Source organism: Sinocyclocheilus rhinocerous, unplaced genomic scaffold (assembly GCF_001515625.1).
Source record: "Sinocyclocheilus rhinocerous isolate Xijiao unplaced genomic scaffold, SAMN03320098_v1.1 scaffold232, whole genome shotgun sequence".
Lineage (NCBI taxonomy): Eukaryota > Metazoa > Chordata > Actinopteri > Cypriniformes > Cyprinidae > Sinocyclocheilus > Sinocyclocheilus rhinocerous.
In genome coordinates, this window is record NW_015641295.1 from 155,532 (window position 1) to 164,740 (window position 9,209).

A 9,209-nucleotide genomic window follows, 5' to 3' on the forward strand; every position below is an offset into this window, starting at 1 on the left:
CTTTCATTCTCTGTAGATAAGGGGAAGAGCTGTGCTTTGAGCACTTAAGCTGTGGAACTTTCTCCATATCCTATTTCCGCTCAGGGGTGTTTAACAATACCTAGCAGAGGCACTGTTTCACAGCCAGGGCAAAGAGTGGAACAGACCAAAAAAACCCCCAAAAACTCATTATCTGGATAGCAATAAATTCATTCACAGAATTTTTGCACTGGGACATGAGTTTCATCATAATCAGATTCAGATTAATAAATCACAAGAATAACAATCGTGTTTTTTTACTTATGCAAAATGTGCCCTTAGACCTTGGCTGAAGATGAAAATTCAACGGACATGTAATACGCCAAATCCATGCAATATTTTAGGCAGATTTTAATGTTTGCATCATGACATAAAATACTGCATGAACTGTAATACTAGAACTTTTAGACATGATGGACATGAAACAGAGTATCAACCCAATATGGGGTTGAAGTACATTTTGGTCACGATATGCCAGAACCACAACCGCGACTTTTGATGAAATGACACGCGCATTATCATTAACAATTTTTTCAAAAGAATGGCTGCTTGAAAATCTAGAATCTGAATGTGTTGAGGGAGACAAATAATCTTTGTAATTGCGAACAACTGGAGTCAACGCCAAACCAGCAGTTGAAAGGTAAGAGATCATCTGAGACTAATTAGGGTCTGAGCAGAATGAATGGGTTTGGCACACAGTTTAGGAAGCTTCCATTTTGGTCACTGATTCATATCATCCACATGGAAGGGAAAAAAAGACTGTAATCTCACTATAAGATATACAGACAGACAGTCAGATAGAGACAGACAGACAGACAGACAGATACAGACGAAAGACAGACGAAAGACAGACAGATACAGACAGACAGACAGACAAACAGACAGATACAGACAGACAGAAATACAGACACAGACAGACAGATACAGACAGACAAACAGACTGATACAGACAGATAAACAGACAGATACAGACAGACAAACAGACAGATACTGACTGACAGACAGATACAGACAGACAAACAGAGAGACAGATGCAGACAGACAGACAGAAATACAGACACAGACAGACAAACAGACAGATACAGACAGACAGAAATACAGACACAGACAGACAGATACAGACAGACAAAAAGACAGACAGACAGAAATACAGACAGACAAACAGACAGATACAGACAGATACACACAGACACAGACAGACAGAGACAGATATATAAGTTGATGTCTCAGTGTCAGTGATGCATTCAAATACTGTACTTCCTATGTCCTCACATGCAAACCGCACATTACTCCTCTTTCATGTGAATGCGTCTCATTTGCATGTGGTTGTGATTTACGTGCAGCTTTAATGTTAGATAGATAGATAGATAGATATTGGGTTATGTTGAAAGCACAGAGCTCACCGTGGTGCGAGGTGATACCTTCCTCTCTTTGGATGTCTAGGTCTATAACCTATGGAAGATATTATGCTTTTATTACAGCTTTAAAACTCAAAATAGACAAAATATCAAATATCAAACAAACCATACAAGCTTTGATCTTTTCTTATATGCCTAACTGTGTTTATGCCAGCGTTTGTCTTGTGTACTGTGGTATACCGTGCTGGTAGTGTGCTGAAGCTCTGGGCTGCTGTCTGAACTCCTGCCGTGTGCTGTGATGGAGCTGGTGTCCTCTTTCTCGAAGCAGATCATCAGCCTCCACGGGTCTCGCTATGGCAATAAAAGAAGCATTTAAATGCAGTTTTAATTGGAGGTTTGACTCTCTCACAATTAGTATTTGCAGTGGAGCATCACTGGAAACATAAAACGTACAATTCTGAAGCCTGAACTTCACCACCACGTCCCCGAAAGACCGAGGCAATGATTACTGCCTCAAACGCACATAAATTACAACCAGACTTTTTTTTATATGTCTACCCCCGACAGCCTCTTGCAATTGACACTTTAGACCTTCTGAGATTCAAAACAATCCTTTTAGTGACAGAGAAATAATGGGGTGAATTAACTTGAACAGAAATGAGAAAAGAAAGACAAACTGTCTAGTTTTGGTTTTCAGGGCAATTGAGCGATGACAGGATTTTGTTTCTTTTTAAAATTTTCACTCTTTAGAGTTTGGAGTTCCACTACTTCTTTTTTAAGCATTAGAGGCATAAATGCCATGTTTTATTATTGCAAGAAATACTAGATAGTTAGCTAGACAACACGCATCAAATATCTGAATCCCCTCCTAAAATGATCCCACCTCATAGTTTGTGAAATTTTTGACTATAGTTAGCAATTAAAATAATAAATATTACAGTAATAATGGCATATAACTATACTAATGACCTAAAATATTTATCTGTGCCGAACTTTTTGAAGTCAACCCTGTTACTAAATGATTTTTCCCTTTGCAAAAAAACCTAACATTTTATAATGAAAAGCAAAATATATTATCGATCTGGAGCTATTCAACTTCCGCACGTTATTATAAGAAAAAACATCATACAAATATCTTTAATTTCATTATCATTTTATTTATAAGTAACTAAATATTATGGCCTCAAACTACCTAGTTACCATTGTAGCATTTACTTTAGGTAGCACTTTACAATAAGGTTCCGTTTGTTAACTATATTTAATGCATTAACTAACATTAACTTACAATGAGCAATACATTGTTTATTCATCTTTGTTAATGTTAGTTAATAAAAATACAACTGCTCATTGTTAGTCCACGTGAGCTCAGATCTATTAAATAACATTAATAGATGATTTTATTAATGTATTAGTAAATGTTGGAATCAATAAATGCTTTAGACGTATTTTTGATTGTATATATATAAATATGTATAATTTAATTATTTTTCTCATTTATAAAATACAAAATCACAATTTAAACATGGCTCAAATTTTGGCACATCCTTTCACTGAAGAATAAAAAATCTTTTAGGAGTTCCATACCATGTTTTGAAAGGGCTAACGAGCATTTCTTACAAAATCCCACAGTCGAGTGTTCAGATTGTTTTGAAGTTAGAAAACATGTTGTGCACAGCAGATGCTCTAAGAACAGCATATGACAAAATAAACTAGCTGGAATTTCAGACGACCAAAAAACAACTCTAAACAAAAGAACATCAATCTAACAGGACAAATCTTGAGATTCAAAACACAGGCACTGGGCCACTCTCCCATAATCGGACTAAAATAACTGATGACAAAAAGCAGCCTATTTGCCTCTAAGACACAACATGAGCAGTTCATGAGCTGGTCGACATCAAGAGGGAAACCAGATGGAGACAATTTCACCATAAGGTCTCTTTTAATCTTAGGACAGAACCACAAAACTCTGGATGGCTGTAAAAAGCAAAAGGAGCTCAAGGAGTTTGTAACAGCCACCACGTTATAATTTTGTTGTCTTGTTATGTTACTTAATATAGATTGCAACCTATAAAAAGTAACCCAGAATTATTTTTGTTATGACTTAATCATCCCCTCGATATGGAAGCCCGTTTCCGTCACTGAATAAAAAATAAAAAGGTAATTGCGGCTTTTTATTTCACAATTCTGACTTTTTTCTCAGAATTGCGTGATATAAACTCGCAATTGCGAGTTAAAATGTCATAATTGTGAGATATAAACAGCGCAATTCTGACTTTTTTTCTCGAAATTGCGAGTTTATATCTTGCAATTCTGACTTTTTTTCTCGCAATTCTGACTTTTTTTCTCGCAATTCTGAAAAAGTCAGAATTGTGAGATAAAAAGTCGGAATAACGTTTTTTAAAATTTTTATTCAGTAGCGGAAACGGGCTTCCATACCTCGATCTAAAATATGGCGCTTTTCCACTGCACGGTACGGTTCGGTACGGTTCACTTTGGGGGGTTTTCCACTGGGTACAGTACCTGGTACCTGGTACGTTTTTTAGTACCACCTCGGTTGAGGTTCCAAGTGAACCGTACCGTTACCAAAACGTGTAAACTCTGCTGATCACTGATTGGCCGGAGAGAATCGTCACTACCTGCGTCACTGAACTTACGACACAAACACACAACAGAACCGCTAGATTTAAATCAGCACAGCCAGCGAAGGATCGAACGCAACTGTTTTGAACAAGTGCACCTTTTTTAACAACCAAAAAATGGCTGTTTCGTGGTCTGTTGAGGAAGTACAGACGTTCCTCTCGTTGATAGCAGAAGAGCGGATCCAGCGAGAGCTTGATGGGATGATGCGGAATGAAAACGTTTTTCAGGAGTCGCGGCAGTAGAGGCGGCGCAACTATAACGACATGTGAATAATCTCGCCCACTCTAAAGCGGTACTGAACTGCAGTGGAAACGCAAACCGTGCCGAGCCGTACCACGCAGTGGGGAAAAGCGCCATTAGTGGGCAAAACAGAATGTTTCCACTGTCACGGACCAGATGGAGGGTGTTATGAAGACTGCTGGCTATTGTTTATCTGCAAGTAACCTGGGCATCTCAGCATGTATTCCATTTGAGTCACAACCAGGTCAACAAGGAATCAGTGCTTGCGAAAACGCCACAGAATTCAAACGTCTATCATTCAAACATTTCTATGAATGCAACAGCCCTTGCCTGTTTGTTTATTAAATTATTCTGGTCAAACTACTCTCAGCTCCATTACAATTTACGTTTAATTTAATAATGAGTAAAAAATCATTCGTATGAAGTAAAGTGCTGTATATGAAAGAGATAAGCAAATTTAAAGTGATCTGCACCATCTCTGTGTTGTAGGCTGTGGATGGGGACGCCGCGCCTCCTGCAGGCTTCCAGCACCAGCTCTGTGACGGACATGAACAAAGACATCCCAGAGGACTAAAAGACAACAGACAAAACAGATATTAAATGCATATACAATGACACATTCAAAATCTCAATCCAGTATGTGCATCTATAAATGACCAAATCCATCCAGTCGTCCTGAAAGGACACTCTTAAAGATCTAATTGCATTTATTTAAAAAAAGAAAAGAGAAAAGAGAATTTGAATGCAGATGTGCACTTGGTTTGATGTATTCAGACATTATGATGTGTTTCAGGTATTTTTGGGGCCATTATAAATACAAAAGAGGTCATAGTGACTTACAGTACGGAGACCTCCATGAAGACTTGGTTCCTGACTGCATTTATAATTATGTGCCCATGTTTATATGTGTGGGTTAAAAAATTATTTAGATGTTTTGGTCCCTTGGCTCCGGAAAAAAACATTACAGCAATCAAAAACAAAAGATATTCTGTAACTGTTTTCCAGTAAACCAAAGACATGTAAACAAAAGTTAAACAAAATCCAGTAAACAAAATATGTGTGGCCCATACTATGACCTGATTTTCATTTAGCATGTTAATAGGCTTCGGTAGAGCTGCATAGTTCATCATGACATATTCAACATATTTTGTTTAAAAAGGATCATGCTAGGTTCTGTTTACACGTGATATTAAGTCTCTGGTGATTCGACCACAAGTGGAGCTAAAACATTTTGTGAACTGCTCAAACCACATTCAAAGATAGTCAGAAATGCACTGCATTTCTAGTACAAATACCAATTTATTATGATGCATCCCAGACAACAGTAAAATACCGCCCACTCACCTGTCAAGCAAACATTTTGCTAAAACAAAGGCTCTTTGTGGCTTCGAAAAGTCACATTGAGGTGAGAACAAACTGACCGTTTGAGACCGGATCATCCAAGACGGATGTTAATACCAAGTATAAACAAGGTCAACAGCATTTTCCTGTACTTACATTTCCTTCAAGAAGCTCCTCTTTCGGACAGCCTGAGTGGGCTTGCAGATACTTTGAATGGAAGAGCAGGCCGTCAATGGTCTTCCACGGCATGAGCTCACCCATTGGGAAAGGGAAACCACAAGCACTGTTGGCTTGCGATGAGGTAGGTCAGACGCCGCACAAAGAGAGAGCCGAGCTGGACGGCCCTAGGGTCCACAACAGGGGTCTACATGGGGGAGGGAATATAGAATCACATAAGAAAAAACCTATGAAAACTCAGTAGTTTGTAAAGGTGTGTTCAGTCAAAATCCAGCCATTTCACTTGGGATCTCATGTGCGAGTTTCGTGTGCGGGTGAAAAAGTTCCCCAAGCAGATTTCACTTAGTCAAGGAAAATAGCTGCATTGACCAGCAGGTAGTTTCTTAGTTTGAAAATGACTTTTGTGTGAGTGGTGCTGAATGGATTGCTAAACTATTGACAAAAATTTAGCTAAAAACTATATTTAATGTTGTTCAAAGTCATGCAATATCTTTGTATGAGAAAATTAAGGGCGAAAAAAGTTCCAAGTGCATATTTCGCCATATTGGTCATGCAAATTTGTTGTGTTGAAATCTGCTTGGTTTGAAAACGACTTCTGAGCGGTGCTCAGTGCACTGCAGCTCACAAATGTATTTCACGTTCACATATTTGACGGCAAGATTGACATACCAAACAATAGTGGTAGGCGCACTTCTCGTAACTAACTCCAATTTGCCACAATTTAAATAAACAGATTTTCAGTAAACAAAATATAAAATTGAAATTAGTTAAATATTCATATTAAGGGATCACATTTACCGATCCATTATGCTTTTTTTTGTGACAGTGTTAGTTAGGCAGCCATCTCTGTTTTTGTATGGAAAAGAGCAGCTGGGACATTAAAACTTGATTTTCAGTAAACAAAATATAAAATTGAAATTAGTTAAATATTCATATTAAGGGATCACATTTACCGATCCATTATGCTTTTTTTTTGTGACAGTGTTAGTTAGGCAGCCATCTCTGTTTTTGTATGGAAAAGAGCAGCTGGGACATTAAAACTCTTCCTTTTGTGTTCTACGGATGAAGGTAAGTCATACAGGTTGGAAATGACACAAGTTAATGATTACATAATTTCTCTTGTGATCGAACTGTTCCTTTAAACCACACCATTTTTACAGTAGCTTGGTTTCAAATTCAACATATTGTCAAAACCCATTGTGTATGAATTATTATTATTATTATTATTATTATGTATTGAGTTGAAACTCGGGCTGCAGGGAGGCAGGGTGTGACCCCATAGAGCTCACCTGAAGTGGTTGCGCAGATAAGGGGATGTTTACAAAGTGCCCCCCACCCCACACCAAACTGTCCGCTGGTCACCTGGTCCCCCACCCCCACCCACAGGAGATAAGAGACGGATTGATTAGCTTCCGTGACATCAAAACGTAAAATTGGCCTGCCACCTGCTCTGCTCTCAAACACAGCTTAGACTAAAGCAAACAAAAGGGAGGCTGGAGATAAAGCCGAAGTGACAGCAGCAGCCCACTGCCCGCGCCTTCCAGGCGCACAGACTGAGAGCCAGGCCGCCGTTTGAAATATTACGCTGTTTGCACGGGCCTGACTTCCTCCTCGTAACCATGCCTCTTCAGTGAAACGAGAGCATTTAATCACATTCACTGTTATGCATAAGGTTTAGAGAGCAGGATGAAGTAGACCAGCTTTGATTAAACCGCTTAAAAAGACACGTAAAAGTCTTAGCACCTTTAAAGCCGCTAATTGCTCAGCGTGGAAGTCAATAGGCCTCGGGACAATGCTGATGCCACCCTGCTGCTGTAAAGGTATAGAGTGGGACAACAAACCAGAACAGCAGCTGCTCTGCAAGCATTTCAACAGTGAACAATGAGAGCTGCTCCAGCCAGATGCCTGAAGGACCGCTGGACCCCCTGAGGACACGCAGCTCAACATTAATGGCAAACTACAGCCTTGTGATCAGGCTCTGCACCTGTGCCATACCTTAATGCACATCTGCTCAATGTTACTAATGAGTGACTTATTCAGAATTACTCAAAACAGTGATTTGTGCATTTTTTTTTACTTCCTTATGTGTCAGTGAGAGCTGGGGTAGGTTTACGAGTTGGACTGCTGTGTGAGTCGCACCATGTGTTTGTAGGAAGGAACCAGTAACGGAACTGAATGCCATGAAAATTATTTGCCTTCAGTGCTTTTGAAAAATAAAAAAGGATCTGGCTCTGAATAGAACTGGTTCTCACAAATCAGTCTCAAATTCATACATTATCAGTTTAAATTGATTTATTACTCATTCACTCACTCAGTACTGTTGTAATATATATATATATATATATATATATATATATATATTTACATGTCTATATTTATATTCATATAATTTATATTATATATAAATATATTTAATATAAAAACATAACATATTTTTCTGAAAATATGCATGCATGTGTGTGTATTTATATATACATAATAAATAAACAGAGTACACAAACATATATTATGCAAACAAAAACTTTTATTTTGTATGCGATTAATCGTGATTAATCGTTTGACAGCACTAGTTATAATATAAATAATATATAATCTCACCAAGGCTATTTATTTAACCCATGAGGCTATTATTTATTTAATCAAAAATACAATATAAACAGTAACATTGTGAAATATTATAACATGCTAAAATTACAGTTGCCTTTTTTAATAAAATGTAATTTATTCCCAATGGCAAAGCTGAATTTTCAGCAAGCATTACTCCAGTCGTCAGCCTTTACTGATTTGCTGTTCAAAATTCATGTCTTCTTATTATCAATGTTGAAAACAGTTGTGCTGAATGCGGATTCATATTTTAATGGAAACCATGATACATATTTGTCAGGATTCTTTGAAGAATAGAAAGTTAAAAACAACAGCATTTATTTGAATTAAAAAATCTCTTGTGATGGAGCCAATAACCTCATGGTTAGTGTGTCGATACATAGCGCAACTGTGCTCGCGGCGACCCGAGTTCGATTCCCATCTCGAGGTCCTTTGCTGATCCCGCTCCCCTCTCACCACCCAATGATTTCCTGTCTGCTCTCTACTTTACTGTCCATTAAAGGCATAAAAGCCCATAAATATAACCTTAAAAAAATATCCTGTAACTCTTTTCTTAAATTGTATCAATTTAATACATTCTTGGTGAATAAAAGTATTAATTTCTTTCAAACTAAAATTATGCATATACAGTGGGTACGGAAAGTATTCACACCCCCTTAAATTTTTCACTCTTTGTTATATTGCAGCCATTTTGGACCACAAAACTAGTCATAAGAGTCAATTATTTGAAATGGAGATTTATACATTATCTGAATAAATAAGCTTTCCTTTGATGTATGGTTTGTTAGGACAGGACAATATTTGGCCGAGATACAACTATTTGAAAAT

The 9,209-nt window shown here is 37.7% G+C and overlaps 1 pseudogene; it reads right to left on the reverse strand.

Moving 5' to 3' along the window:
* Positions 1–1,417: 1,417 nt before the first annotated feature.
* LOC107754740 (constitutive coactivator of peroxisome proliferator-activated receptor gamma-like) overlaps positions 1,418–9,209 on the reverse strand; it is a 15,851-nt pseudogene continuing 8,059 nt past the window's right edge.